The following is a 15,398-nucleotide window of genomic DNA, read 5'->3' on the forward strand; positions in this document are numbered from 1 at the left end:
TAAGACAGCCCTGCAGCAAAGAATAATTTGGCCAAAATATCAATAGTACCACAAAACTTCACAAACAACTTTTGACACTTTCAATCAGTCACAGTACCTTCTCCATACACTGCACTAATCTTTTTGTGTGTGTTTCAATTGCATTTTTGCCTTTCTTGAATTAATGAAGCATAATATGCTAAAAATGCTGCATGTTTTTGTCCATCTTCAATATTAAAATGACCATACAAAAGTTCACTAATTTGGTAAAGTTTCTGTTCTCAATACACACTGATATGACAGCTGTCACAATACAATCTAACAGAATTGTTTCAAATGAAGTTAAAGACAACTAAGCACTACTAGAGCCATTATACAGGAAAAAAACGTAATGGACTTTTGGGCCAATCCAATATAAAGTGAGTGCTCACTTTGGCAGCATATATACTAAAATTAAGACAATATAGAGAAGTATCCATGTCTACTGTGCAAGGATGACATGGAAAAGTGTGTGTGTGTATAAAATTAACCTTAACCTATGAACATAAAACAGCTGAAGCTGATCCCTGGGCCTACAATGAATAAGTCAGATAATGGAAGCAAATAACAAAGTCTAAATACAATCAGAGAAGTAAGGCACCTCAAAAAAAGTAAGTTTACTCAAATGTCTTCGTTGTGGAAGCAGGCCATTCAGGGACTCCTTTATCACCAAATGCCAAAAAAAGAAAAAAAAAAAAAAAAAAAAAGACCTGGGTGCTGCAAACAGCAAGTAGCCTTCCCATCAAACAGGAAAAGAAACCTAAGCCTTTTACTTGTCCTTGATACAAAGAGAGAAAGAATTGTGGGAGAATTTAAATTCCAGAAAAAAGATTCAATTGCAGCTTATATAAAGCTAAAAACTTCATGTCACTTTGTTCTAAAGGTAGTAAAACACAGATCTCTACCGAAAAAACAACCCACAAGTTCTCAACTGAGCCAGCAGCAGAATTAATGTTCTGAGCATGTCAGGAAACTATTGCTTAACCACTTCAGCTTTTCCTTATCGGTTTTAGACATCAAAAGAACCACATCCCAATTTTCCTCTATTGTTAATGCCACTTCAGAAGCTGAGAAAAACTTAGTTCATCAGAATCAAATTTCAAGCATTTTTTAAGTTCATGATACTACCCACTCTATATTTAGCCTCCGGTATACAACAAGAGTGCTAACTTTTCGTGAAATGGTACCATGTCCCTCCTGAAAGCCTATCTGAAGTCATCACTTCAGTGTCCATATGGTGTCACCTAAAATAAATTAAAAGACTTTTTCTATGCTTTTTTGTAAGCAGTTCTATTGATTAGTTATGATGCTTTAAATACAGATAATAGATCACCCCCACCAGTCCTTTAAACATTCAGCATAACTGGCATAATGAAGAACCAAAAGGCCAAGATGCTAAAAACTCTAGTGATTCCAATCCTCCAAAGTGATATTATTTAAAAATCTTTTGGAAGTATTCTCTTTAATAAAAAATTGTTTCATTGTGGTTCTATAATTGTTACATTCTAAAAATTGGGGTAGGAATATCTTTTCCCAAATCCTGAACTATGTTTATAAAAAGATATCACCTTTCCCAAAAGGAACTTAAGGCTTCTAAGAGACAGCATGTTGCTAATTTTCACAACATCCCAATAAAGAACTATTATTTAGCATTTATATCACACTTGCCAAAGTGTTTTCAATTATTTTCATTAGTAGTCATGCCTCATAACCACTCAGTGAGCTAAACTGGTCCTGTTATGCTCATTTGACAGCTGAGAAAACTGATGTATCTATCACAAGGCCCAAGGTCAAGGGAGTCCACTTTTCCAATGCAGAGACACCTTTTTCTTTTTCAAGATTTTATTTATTTTTAGAGAGGGGAAAGGAAGGAGAAAGAGGGAGAGAAACATCAATGTGTGCTTGCCTCTCGTGCACCTCTGACTGGGGACCTGGCCTGCAACCCAGGCATATGCCCTAACTGGGAATCGAACCAGCGACCCTTTGGTGCGCAGGCCAGCATTCAATTCGCTGAGCCACACCAGCCAGGGCAGAGACCTGACTCTTCAAATCAGTCTCATTCACTCAGCATTATGTGTATATTGCTTATAACCCTACTTAAAGAAGGTTTCTAAAGAACTTTCAGAAATCTACCTACAATGATTGTACTAAAACATTAAAATATTTTAACACTTTGATAAAAATATGTAACCACATTTAGGATTGGATGGAAGAAAAGGAGACTGGTGAGACTAAGACGACATGGGAGGTAAGAGAAAAACCAAGAGTGGACGATATCACAGTTTAAAGAAGCAGAAAGGCAAACTAATCTAAGGGCTGAAAAGCATCATCTGGGTTTGACAATTAGGTCACTGAACAGAGCAATTTCAGTGGAGTGGTGGGGACAAAAATCAAATTACATGCCTGGGGAAAAAATAGGCTGTGAGAGAGTGAAGAGAGCAGGAGGAAGACTACTTTTATGAACAGGAGAGAAACTGAACACTAATGTGGCGGGCGGCAGGGGGTGGGGGAGAGTTGGAGAGACAGAGAGTTGGGGAAAAACAAAGACAAAGATTTAAGACTCAGATAAAAGAGAAATAGTGATAGAACAAGGTTACAGAGAGATTAAAAGTATAGCAAGAAGGGAAAGGCCAATATTCACATTGAAAGTAAAGAAATTTCCACTTGCCAGCCTTTGAGAAAAAGGTGGGGGGAGAATAAATTAAAGGACTAGAGATCAACTAAAGTAACAATTTACCAAGAACAAACAGATATTTAGGTGAGACATAGGAGTCTAAACAGACACCCAACAATTCCCTACTAACATGAATGATCTTACTTTACTAAATAAAAAATCCTTACTTAGAAATTTGAGATCTGGTGGAAAATCAAAGTACTTGTGGGAAAAAAGAGAAGAGTAGAGACATGATCCAGAAATACCAGCAAATAATTCAAATTGCCTCTCATGAGAAAGCAGTAGCAGAGGGAAGCAGATGGATGCCAACTAGAGGGGAAAATCCTGTTAATCAATATTGAACCTGGTCCAGATGTCTAAAAGTTACAGCCAGTTTTCTCAATGTCTTCCCAAACCTAAAAATCCACACTCACCTGGAAAGTGTAATACACAACCTCCAAGAATATTAAAGATGTCCTGCCACAATATTCTGAAAGTCCAAGCTTTAGTCCATTAAGTAACCTCTGGGAGAAAAGACAGCTTGGCTAGACTTTGAATGAGATCCACATCTCCTCCAATTAACTTGATAAATCTCACCAGTGAATACTGTATTATATGCACTGAAGTGGAGAACATATCTTTAGGTGACATAGTAGTATCCTAGGACAGGAAGAAGAGAATAGGGAAGGAGAGCTAAGTAGCACAATACTTGGCAATAAGCAAGCTTAAAAACTAAAATAGAAAATAACTGCCCTGGCCAGGTAGCTCAGTTGATCAGATCAGCATCCCTATACACCACAGTTGTGGGTTTGATCCCCTATCACGGTACTTGGAAGAATCAACTAATGTATGCACCAATAAATGGAACAACCAATCAATGTTTTCCTCTCTCTCAAATCAATAAATTTAAAAAAGAAAAACTGGAAAAGTAGTCTTGAAATCATACAAATCAGAGGAGACAACTGCATTTCAAAATAAAACAAAGAAATTCTAAGGATCTAAAATTTCGACTCAGAGACTTTTCACTCTCTATCTTTTAAATTATTCAAAATATATCCAGCCCTGGCTAGTGTGGCTCAGTTGGTTGGAGTGTCATCCTGTAACCAAAAGGGTAGAGCTTCAATTCCTAGTCAGGGCACATGCCTGAACTGTGAGCTCTGTCCCCAGTATGGGTGCGTGTGATCCCCAGTTCAATGTGTACAGGAGGCAACCAGTCAATGCTTCTCTCTTGCATCGATGTTTCCCTCTCTCCCTTCCTCTCTCTCTAAAAAGCAATGAGGATTAAAAAATAAATAAAATATATCCAAAAAATAAAATTAAGTTAAAAATTCAAATATTTTAGGACATTTTATTTCTGGAATTCTTTAAAGTCTCCCTCTTCTTACCCTCAGACTTTTTAAATTTTACACAGTAAAATTTCATTTTTCAGTGTTCACTTCTAAGGGTTCTCATAAATGCATACAGTTGTGTAACCACAATCAAGATATAGAACAGTACCTTCGTCCCCCCCAAAAAATTTCCTCATGCTACCCCTTTGGAGTCAAACACTCCCCCTACCCTTAACTGGAGGCTATCGCTGATCTGTTCTTCATTGTCCCTATAGTTTTGAGTTTTCAGATGTCATATCAATTCAATCATATAGTGACTAGCCATTTGAGCTTGGTTTCTTTCACTTACCATAATGCAGTTGAGACTCAATTTATGTCATTGCATATATGAATAGTTCCTTTTTATGGCTGAGTAGTATTCCATTGTATGAATATATCACAATTGGTTTATTCATTCCAAGTTGAGGGACATTCAGGCTGTTTCCAGTTTTTGATGAGTACAAATAAATCTGCTATAAATGTTCATATACAGGTTATTGTGTCATAGGTTGTCCTTTTACTTGGATAAACACTTGGGTCATATATTAAGTGTATGTTTTACTTTATAAGAAGCTACCACAGTGTCTTCCAAAATTGCAGCTGCTCCACATCATCATTAGTCCATAATCTAGTCAGTTTTCTATTTTTTGTTTTTCAAGCATTCTAATGGCATATCTCATTATGATTTTAATTTGCATTACTCTCATGACTAAGATGTTGAGCACATTTCTTGTTCATGTGCTTCTTTGCCATCCATCTATTTTCTCTGATGAAGTCATTCAAATGTTTCACCCATTTTTTTTTTATGGTGTTATCTGCTTATTACTTGATGAACTTTGAACTCTGTGCTTTGAGCTCTTTATACATTCTGGATAAGGTCCTACATCTGATATATGATTTGCAAATATTTTCTCCCAATCTTATGTCTTGTCTTTTCATTAACTTAATAGTGTCTTTTGCAGAGTAAAGTTTGATGAAGTCCAATTTATCATTTTTTTCTTCTATGAAACTTGCTTTTGGTGTTATATCTAAGAACTCTTTGCCTAACTCAAGGTAATAAAGATTTTCTCTTGTTTTATTTGAAATATTTTATAGTTTTCTATTTTACATTTAGATCTGTGAATGAATTTTAGTTAATTTTTACATAAAGTATTAGGTATGGGTTAAAGTTCCTTTTTTTTCTTTTTTCTTTTTTTTTGGATGTATATATTTATTCCAACACTTAGTTGTTAGGACGACTATCTTTTTTTGACTTGCCATTGTATCTCTGTCAAAAATCAAACAGCCATACTTAATAGTGTGAGCCTATTTCTGGATTCTATTCTGTTCACTGATCTTGTGTATCTAGCCTTTTGCCAATACCACACTGTCTTGAGTACTGTAGTTCTTTAGTACATATTGAAATCAGGTAGTATGAAACTGTTGTACTTTTTCAAAATCATTTTGGCTATTTTGGTCCTTTTTTCATATAAATTTTAGAATCAGCTTGTCAAAGACTTTTTCAACTTTCCCTGAAAGTGTCATTTTTACGTAGGAATTAGCTGCCTACCTTAAGAAAAATGATGAGGGTATTGTTAAGGGATGGAAATCTTATGTTTATTTTCCAAAGTTCTAATTTTTTATTTGTACAGCTGCTCTGATATTTCCTGTAGCTGTGCAGAAGGAAAGAAAAATGCTTTGTATAAAGGTATGTATTACCCTGGCCTGTGTGACGCAGTCAGTTGGAGCATCATCCTATAAACCAAAAGGTTGGTGTTCCATTTCTGGTCAGGGCACATACCTAGGATGCAGGTTCCTCCCGGTAAAGGTGTGTACAAGAGGCAACCAATCAATGTTTCTCACATCAATCTTTCTCTCCCTTTCCTTCTCCCTAATGTCAATAAGCATGTCCTCAGGTGAGGATTAAAATGTTTTAAAAAGTAATTAAAGATATATATTAATATTATTTGGTACAATAAAGTTGAAAACCCAGTTTTCCTTAAAGACATTTGTTTATTCCAAACAGTTAAAATAAAAATATTAAACTTCTTATACTTTATAAACAATGGTTCCCCTGTTGTCAGGAATATTCCCTAACTACCCCTCATCCTTCAGGTCTGACCTTGGACAGTGTCTTCCATCCATAAGCCTTTCATGATCCTACAGAAATGGGTTAAGGGGTAACATGTTTCTTTCCACTGCACCCCAAGTTCCCTATCACCACTCTTAATACACTATATTCTATAACTGAGTTAACTTATTTCTCCCATCAAGACATACACTCTGGATGAGCAGGAATTAGCTACACTAGCTACTTTCTTATTAGCTCATACCATAGAGTTGGCAATGCATAAATCTTTGTTTTGAACAACCAATTGTTCTGAATGACAGCAAGAAAGGGAGGAAGCTAAAAAGATGTTCTGCTTTGTAGACATACTATAATAGATATAGTGTAAAAGGAATCCCCCCCAAAGAGGAGAAAGTAATAGAAGCTTTGAAAAAGGAGAGATTTCTACCCTGACTGGTGTGGCTCAGTGGACTGAGTGCTGGCCTGTGAACCAAAAGGTTGCAGGTTTGATTCTCTGTCAGGGCACACGCCTGTGTTGCAGGCCAGGTCGCCAGCTGGGTGCATGCGAGAGCCACCTGATAGACGTATCCCTTCCTTCCCCTTTCTCTAAAAATAAATAAATAAAATCATTTAAAAAAGGAGAGATTTTTTCAAAAAATAATATATGAGCTAATAGAAGGCAAAACTATAGATTACAGCACTAGCTGGTGTGGCTTAGTGGATTGAGCACCAGCCTGCAAACCACAGGGTCGCCGGTTCAATTCCCAGTGTAGGAGACATGCCTGGGTTGCAGGCCAGGCCCCTAGTAGGGGGTACACAAGATGCAACCACGTGCTGATTGTTTCTCTTTCTCTCTCTCTTCCCTTCTCTACAAATAATAAAACCTTTAAAAAAAATACAAACTATAGATTACAAGATAATTAATAGACCCATGAAAACCATAATGTATGAACCTTATTTGGATACCATTTTAAACAAACGGTTGAAAAATGACTGAGATACACTGACTGGATTATTAATTTTTGTAGAATTTTTCTTTTAATCCTTATCTTTTAGAAGTATATAATGAAATATTTACTGATGAAATTATGATACCTAGGATTTGCTTTACAATAATTTAGATAGATCAATGGGTAGGGGGTACTAGTAGACAGGGAGAACAAGATTGGCATGAGTTGACAATTATTGTACCAAAGTAATGGGGTTTATTATACTCTTCTACCCATCCTTGTACATACTTGAAATTTTCCATACTAAAAAAAAGTAAAAAAAAAAATCTACAGAATTCTTTTAACATAAATTCCCATAAAACTTAGAAACCACATTCCCAGAAAGCCAATCCCTCCAGATGATGTGAATGAACATATAAAACATCTAGAGCTTAGCCCTGGCTGGTATGGCTCAGTGGATTGAGTGCCAGCCTGCAAACCAAAGGGTTGCCGGTTCAATTCCCAGTCAGGGCACATGCCTGGGTTGCAGGCCAGGTCCCCAGTAGAGGATTCACAAGAAACAACCACACACTGATGTTTCTCTCCCTGTCTTTCTCCCTCTCTTCCCCTCTCTGTAAAAATAAATAAATAAAATGTTCAAAAACAAAACAAAACAAAAACATCTAGAGCTGAGATACACAGGGTCATCATGCTGGCTTTATATCACTTATACCCTAATGATTTCTCAATCTGCATCTCCATTCTAAACCTTTCTACTGAACTCAAGACCCAAATATCCAGAAATCTATTATTGGACATTTGTTCCTAGATCTCCCAGATATGTCAAATCTAATATACCAAAATCAAACTCAAACGTTACCGCAGGGTGTCTAACCTTTAGGTGTCTCTGCACCATAATGGAAGAAGAGTTGTCTTAGGCCACACACTAAATACATTGTGACACGTAATCACAAAAATATCTCATGTTTTAAGTAAGTTTATGATTTTGTGTTGAGCCACAGGTTGGACATCATTTACAGCTTCTTAGTCTTGGATTTCCTACCCTAGCTAGTGACATCACCATCCACTTATCTGCCCAAGCAAGCAATTTCAAATCCATCTTTGACAACTCCTCCTCCCTGACACACTATCCAAGATAAAGTCAGTAAGATCCTTCTAGCCAGTCTCCTAAAAAGCTCTTTAATCTGTCTATACCTCCACCATTACCAATGTAAATGAGATCTTCAATATCTCTCAAATGATTATTATACCAGTCTCACAACCAACTAGTCTCCCTGCAGCCAATTTCAGCTTTTTAAATCTAAATTCCACACTGTTAACAGTGTTCCTTTTCTTAAACAGTGTTCTGGCCCTGCCCAGTGTGGCCCAGTTCGTTGGAGCATGGTCCTGTAAACCAGAAGTTCGTGGGTTCCATGCCTGGTCAGGGCACATGCCTAGACTGAAGACTCAGTCCCTGGTTAGGGTATGTACGAAAGGCAACCAATTGATGTTTCCATGCCTCTCTCTCCCACTCCCACTCCTTTCCTCTCACCCTAAAAATCAATAGGCATGTCCTCGGGTGAGAATAAAAAATTTAAAAATATAAATAAGTAGTAATCTGAACATGTTCTTTACTTAGTTTAAAACTCTGTGACTCCCTAGCACCTCCAAAATAAAATTCAGACACCTCACCAAGGCCATCCACAATCATGCTCAAACCCATATTTCACCTTACTTCCTTCCAGTCTTTCCTCATACCCCATGATCTAACCCCCTTAAACCACTGGCCCACACACAGGTCCATACTGTTATAATTGTGTACCCTTGTGTAAGCTGTTCTCTACACTGAAACACTACCCTCTCTAATCCTTTTTTGCTGAAACTGCCAAATTGTATCCACCCTTCAAGCCCTTACTGACTCCCTCTAGTAAGCCTTCTCCAACCTTCTCCTCCCCCCTACCACACAGAATCAGTACTCCTATAGCACTTAGTGCAGATCTCTATGACAGCACTTACTGTACTAACTCATAATTATCTGTTAGTCTCCAATTAAAATGGGAGCTCTTTAAACACAAGGATTATGTCATTCATATCCCAGTGGCTAGCACAATGTCCAACACACAGTAGGCACTTAAATTTTGCTGAATTTGATTGCTAAAAGGATGAATTCTAACACTTTTCAATGAGATCAGAGTTCAAATAGCTTAAGAGATTCAAGCCTAGTTTTGGCTCACTGGTAAAAGGAAAAGATGCTACATGAATTCACGCTTATGTTATTTCTAGTTTTTCATATTGTTTTCCTGTTTGCTTCAAGGTTACCAAAAAATTAGTAACTGATTGTTTTACATTACTCTTTAAAGGACCGATATTTTCCCATGAAACAGTACAATCCAGTTTTGGACCAAATCATAATTTTATAACTGAGCCATCAAATCTGGTAACTTATTATTTACCTTGTATTAAATGCATCTTTAGCCCTGGCTGATGTGGCTCAGTGGATTAAGTGCCCGCCTGTGAACCAAAGGGTACACTCCCAGTCAGGTCACATGCCTGAGTTGTGGGTCAGGTCCTCAGCTGGGGGCGTGTGAGAGGAAACCACACACTGATGTTTCTCTCCCTGTCTTCCCCTCTCTCAATAATAAATAAATAAATAAAATATTTGTAAAACATGAATTTTTAATAAAGAAAATTTAAATGCATCCTTAATAAAGAACACTTAGCATTTTTCTTGAGTTGTATTCCTCTTCACTCTAAGTTAAAAAGCTCTGAAAGGGGCATAATCATGACCTTGATAGGCAGTGAACCAAGACAGAAATATTAAACACTTCTCTGCTGAGAAAGTATTCGCCTCTCACCAACAGTACAGTGACTTCACACTTATTTCCCACTCTGGTCAGCTGTAGAGCTACAGCCCTTTCCCTGGCCACTTTGCTTCTCATGCTCACTCTCACCCCTCAATTCATTCCATCTGAACCATCTTTTTAGAGTTGCTATATTTTAGGAGTTTAAATCCAAGAATTAGGCTCATGTCTCTTCTGAAAATATTCCAAGATTCCTGACCTGCTCTGCTGCATTATACAATGTTACTCTGCCAAAGTCTTAGCTCATTTCCTCTCCTGCTTGCCCTGATACAGTGCTACACATCAATAACGCTCTCTCCCTTCCCAATTTCATACTTTTCTGTCTACTTGAAATGACCTAACTTCCTTGTCCATCTGTGAGGGCCTATCATGCAGGTTCAATGCAGGAACCTTTACAAACAATACCTCACTCTGCCTTCCATCAACACTCACAAGTTGCACCTCCCTCTAGTATAGCACTTACTGTACTTCACCAATTCTAAGACACACTTTTCCACTCACATTTCTCTGAAGACAGGATATATCTTACAACTGATAGCATACCAGTCTCATTAGCAGCATTTCTTCTTTTTTAGTGGTATAAAATAATTGTGAGCCTTACAATCACTGGCTTTGATGAAATAAGGTTTTACATTCTATTATAATTACTTTGTATATTTGTTCCCTCCACTAGACTGTGAACCCCCAAAGAGCAAGAGCTATGTCACAGTCATCTGTGACCAGCATAGATCTGGGCACAAAAAGAGTGTCTATCCAATAAACACTAATAATAATTAGTATTTAATAAGTATAAGGTACTATTCTAAACACTTTACATGTATTAACACAGTTAACTCTCACAACCACCCCCTGAAGTAAGTACAATTATTATCTTCATTTCATGAAGATAAGTAAAGAGAGGTCAAGACACATAGGTAAGCTCATACAAAGATACACCAAGTTGCAAAAGACTTGAACCCATGTTCACTGATTATGATTCATACTGTCATCATTTGTCCATTCATCAAATATTTAATGAGCAATTACTCTATACCAGCTACTGTGCTAAATACTGGTAAGCAGATCCTGGTTCTCAGGAGGCTACTCCCAACCATAGGTTCATTCTTGAATTTTTACCCTCCAAATGTCAGAACCAATCCACAAATTCACTAAATTAAATTCATTCTCTTTACTTTTCCTTTTTAACATCTTTCCATATTGTCAGTTCTCCTTTAAAGTTATTAGCACTCTATCAAGAACTAAAGCAAATGACACACAAAAGAAAAAAAATTTTCTGTGCTCTATTATTAATTAGCAGCTGTGAAAGTATCACAAAAGAGACTTAAGGAATGGGTAGCAAGATTAAAAAGCTCTTAAGAAACAAAGATTATGTTTGCAAGTAAGTATTGTCAGTGAAAAAAAGAGAGGGACATAAAACGCTGAAATTTTGCTTTTAAATATAGTGTGAAAAATTTGCCCTGCCTTTGCTGGTGTGGTTCAGTGGTTTGAGTGCCAGCCTGCACATTCCTGGTCAGGGCATGTGCCTGGGTTTTGGGCCAGGTTCCCAGTAGGGGGCTTGCATGAGGCAACCACACACTGATGTTTCTTTTCCTTTCTTTCTCCCTCCTTTGCCTTCTCTCAAAAAATAATAAGTAAATAAATCTTAAAAAAAAAAAAAAAGTTTGCACTGATACTCTGGCTGGTGTGGCTCAGTGGACTGAGGGCTGGCCTGCAGATAGAAAGGTTGCCAGTTTGATTCCCCATCAGGGCACATGCCTGGGTTGGGGGCCAGATCCCCAGTTGCAGGTGTGCTAGAGGCAACCAATCTCTTGCACAATGATGTTTCTGTCCTTCTCTTTCTCCCTCCCTTTCCCACTCTCTAAAAATAAATTAATTAAATTTTAAAAAAAGAAGAAAATCCTTTGTTTAAAAAATAAGTTTTTCATGAGGCCTGAGATGCTTAAGAAAAAATGATTCTTTTAATCAGAATAAAAATGAACTAAAGAACCTTATTCCCTTTAAAGATTTTACTTATTTATTTTTAGAGAGAGGGGAAGGGAGGGAGAAAGAGGAGAGAAACATCATCATCAATGTGTGGTTGCCTGTCGTGCACCCCTAACTGGGGAGCTGGCCCACAACCCAGGTATGCGCCCCAACCGAGAATCGAACAAGCAACTCCTTGGTTCGCAGGCCAGCACTCAATCCACTGAGTCACACCAGCCAGGGCTTACTCTTTTTATTTTTATAAAAGATTTTATTTATTTGCTTTTAGAGAGAGGGGAAGAAGGGAGAGACAGAGAGAAACATCGATTCATGAGCGTTAGAGATACACTGACCAGTTGCCTCTTGCATGCCCCCAACTGGGGACCTGGCCCACAACTCGGGCATGTGCCCTGACAGGAAATTGAAACAGTGACTTTTAGGTTTGCAGGCTGGTGCTCAATCCACTGAGCCACACCAGCCAGGGCTTATTCCTTTTATTTTAGCTCTTGCTATGTAAGGGGCTCACAGGAAGTCCTTACATCCTCACTTTATTTTTTTAAAGATTTTATTTATTTTTGGAGAGAGGGGAGGGGAAGGAGAAAGGGAGGAGAGAAACATCATGTGTGTTAAACAAACATTCATCTGTTGGTCGCTTTTTGCATGCAACCCAACCAGGGACCGGACCTACAACCCAGGCATGTGCCCTGACCAGGAACGGAACTGGCAGCCTTTTGCTTTGCAGGATGACACTCAGCCAACTGAACCACACCGTTCAGGACACATCCCCACTTTAGACAGACTGCTCACTCACACAACAGGCAATCAAGGCACTGACCATCACCTTTCTCTCCCCCAGGAGAAGACTCCTCATTTAGTAACAGTCATATACTACATAAAAGTAACCACAAATAGGAAAGAGAATAGAAGAAGGAAAAGGACAGGAAATTCTCATCACAATGGAACAAACCTTTATCATTTTAATGTAACACAAATGGCATTTATGGATTTTTTTGAACTGATGGAAATTTCTAATAGATGGAAAAAGTACTAAAATTAAAAACAGACATCCAGCCATGGCTGGTGTGGCTCAGTGGACAGAGTGCTGGCTTGTGCACCAAAGTGCTGCTGGTTTGATACCTTGTGAGGGCACATGCCTGGGTTGCAGGCCAGGACCCCAGCTGGGAGCGTGCAAGAGGCAACCAATCAATGCATCTCTCACACATTGGTGTTTCTCTCCTTCCCTTCCCCCCTCTCTCTGAATAAATAAATAAATACATAAATACATACAATCTTTTTTTTTTAAATAGACATCCAATTATTAAAAATAAGATGACTAGGCCAGCTCTAACATTTTATACCTCCACTCCATCTACCATGTCGTAGTCAAAGACCGAATAAATTTATGATCTGTAAATGTCCTATGACAACAATAAGAAATGCTTCCTTTCTTAAACTATCCTCAAAAAAGGGTAATCACTATTATGGACAGAGGATTTATTGGGAGAGCAAAAAGTTAAAAATGATATATGAAAAAAAGATATATCACTGTACATTTCCAGGAAAGAGAAGTAAAACATTTCACCAGATAGAGAAGTTACAGAGAACCAGGGTTCATTTTCCTCATTCCTATAATATAACTCATTTTCCTTATCTGTGACTCTTTAAGGATCTAGCACTGCCACCGTGTTGGCTCAGACAAAAGACAAATCACTCCCTCATTTCGAAAAGGCCTCACCATTTCAAGCTCTCAATCTTCAGAGCCAACCAAGCTGAAGCATCAGTCTCTTTCTGTTCTTCTGAAAGGAGTTTCACCTCCCTTTCAAAAGCTGTGTCTAGAAAGCCATCTTCTCTCACTCTGGAAACACACAGTTTAACTGTGTCCTCTGCTTTGTCTACCCTAAACAAGAACAAGGCCTCAGGAGTGCTCCCTTAGCCCATCAGAAAGAACCGGCTACCTCTTCAGCTCCTGCACAGCTGCTTCTGTCTTTCTCTGAGAGACACTCCACCCTGGAGGGTCCAAGGGCAGAGTAACAACGAATGGGGCTGAAAAGTTGCTATAAGCTTATCTGACCTCCAAAACAGAGAGAGGGCCCTGGGGCAACCGACTCCTTCGCAAAGGAAACAGTATTTATAATTAAAAAATAACAAATTGTGTTTGCACATCCCTCACTGTGCAGCCCTTCCAGGTTGTCTCAAACTAGTTTTCTCAACTCACAATAAAGCACATTAGTACCAACTGTGTTACAAAGGAACAAACTTGATTATTGGCCCTTCATTCTCTATTTCCTTTCTCTTTCTACACACCATTTCTAAAAATGTCCAAAAGTATGGCATTTTTCCTACACAAGTCTAATGACCAATTTGTCACATCACAGAACTGTTATTTCTGCACATAATCTGCTGTGCCTAGACAGAAAGTACAAATGTGCCTATTGAGGTTTTGCAAACAATATGCTTTGCCTTGACAAAGAAGTCAGTCGTAACATTAATAATGGTAAGGCCTAAAATCCAATAATACTGTTAGTGATATAGTAAGATCAGCTTAGTACTTACAATTTACAATTTTCATAAACAATCTCAATCACATACATGATACTTGCAATAGCCCATCGTATCACTACATCTCCCAGAGGTTTAGAAAGGTTAAGTGGGACCTGCCCAAGATTATCTATCAGCTTTAATCAGCGGTGGACGTGGGCTGGAACCTGTCGAACTCTAAGCCCCTAGCTCTTTTCTCCAGATCCCTACCAGCCTTAAACAGAGGGCTCTTGACTTCCATCCTCTACCAGAGCAGCCTATTGCTCCAGGCGACCGGCCGTTCCCTGCCAGGATCAGAGTTTGCTTCTTCAGCTCCAGCAGCGCTTTCATCCTCCACCACCCTCCCCCCGCGACCATTCTCTGAAAGAAGCGGAAAGGGAGAGGCGACCGAAAGCTCCTGGGGGAAGGGACGATGACAAACGGGGGGAGCACGGGACACTGGCCCTGCCACGGGCTCCTTCACTCTGCAACGCGCACCCCCTTTCCTCCCCCAAACTGCCCAGCCCGTCTGACAACGATCTGCCCAGCCGTACCCCAAATTCCCCATTCGTTACCTCAAACTGTCCCTCCCCCACGCCCTTTCGCTTCGGACAGGCAGACCCCCCCCCCCAATAGTCCGAGTCTCCTTCCATCAAGCCACCCACTTCCCTCCTTCCACCACCACTCACTGTCGGTGACTGGGCCCGGCCCTCATGGCTGCTCCGTTGCCGCCCGCCACCAGCCACCGACACCGCTGCTCCACGCCCCAGCCCCTCAATCGCCGCCGCCGCCGCCGCCGCCGCCGCCGCCGCCGTCGGCTCGCCGGCAGCTGCTCCTGCGCCTGCGCAGGCTGGCGTGCCCGGGCCTTCTCGGGCCGCGCGCGCCTGCGCAGCCCGCCCCAGGGTCGTCTTAGTGAGTGCCTGATGCCCTGGAACCCTGTGTCTCAGGCAGACATGGCGGCGGGCTTTCAGGATTTGTTAATTTGGCTCTAGGTGGCTGCTCCAGGATTGAGACCTCTGAAATATCTTGCCTAGTTACTAAATG

General features: G+C 39.5%; 1 protein-coding gene across 1 annotated transcript in view; it reads right to left on the reverse strand.

Moving 5' to 3' along the window:
• Positions 1 to 15,138, reverse strand: part of FAM222B (family with sequence similarity 222 member B) — a 62,583-nt gene extending 47,445 nt beyond the window's left edge. Inside the window, exon 1 of the mRNA XM_054573220.1 lies at positions 15,044 to 15,138. The gene's annotated coding sequence lies outside the window, so the exon portion shown is untranslated. The remainder of the gene's footprint in view (positions 1 to 15,043) is intronic.
• Positions 15,139 to 15,398: the final 260 nt, after the last annotated feature.

Source organism: Pteronotus mesoamericanus, unplaced genomic scaffold, assembly GCF_021234165.1.
Source record: "Pteronotus mesoamericanus isolate MK-2021 breed Mesoamerican mustached bat unplaced genomic scaffold, CSHL_Meso_final contig_246, whole genome shotgun sequence".
Classification (NCBI taxonomy): Eukaryota; Metazoa; Chordata; class Mammalia; order Chiroptera; family Mormoopidae; genus Pteronotus; species Pteronotus mesoamericanus.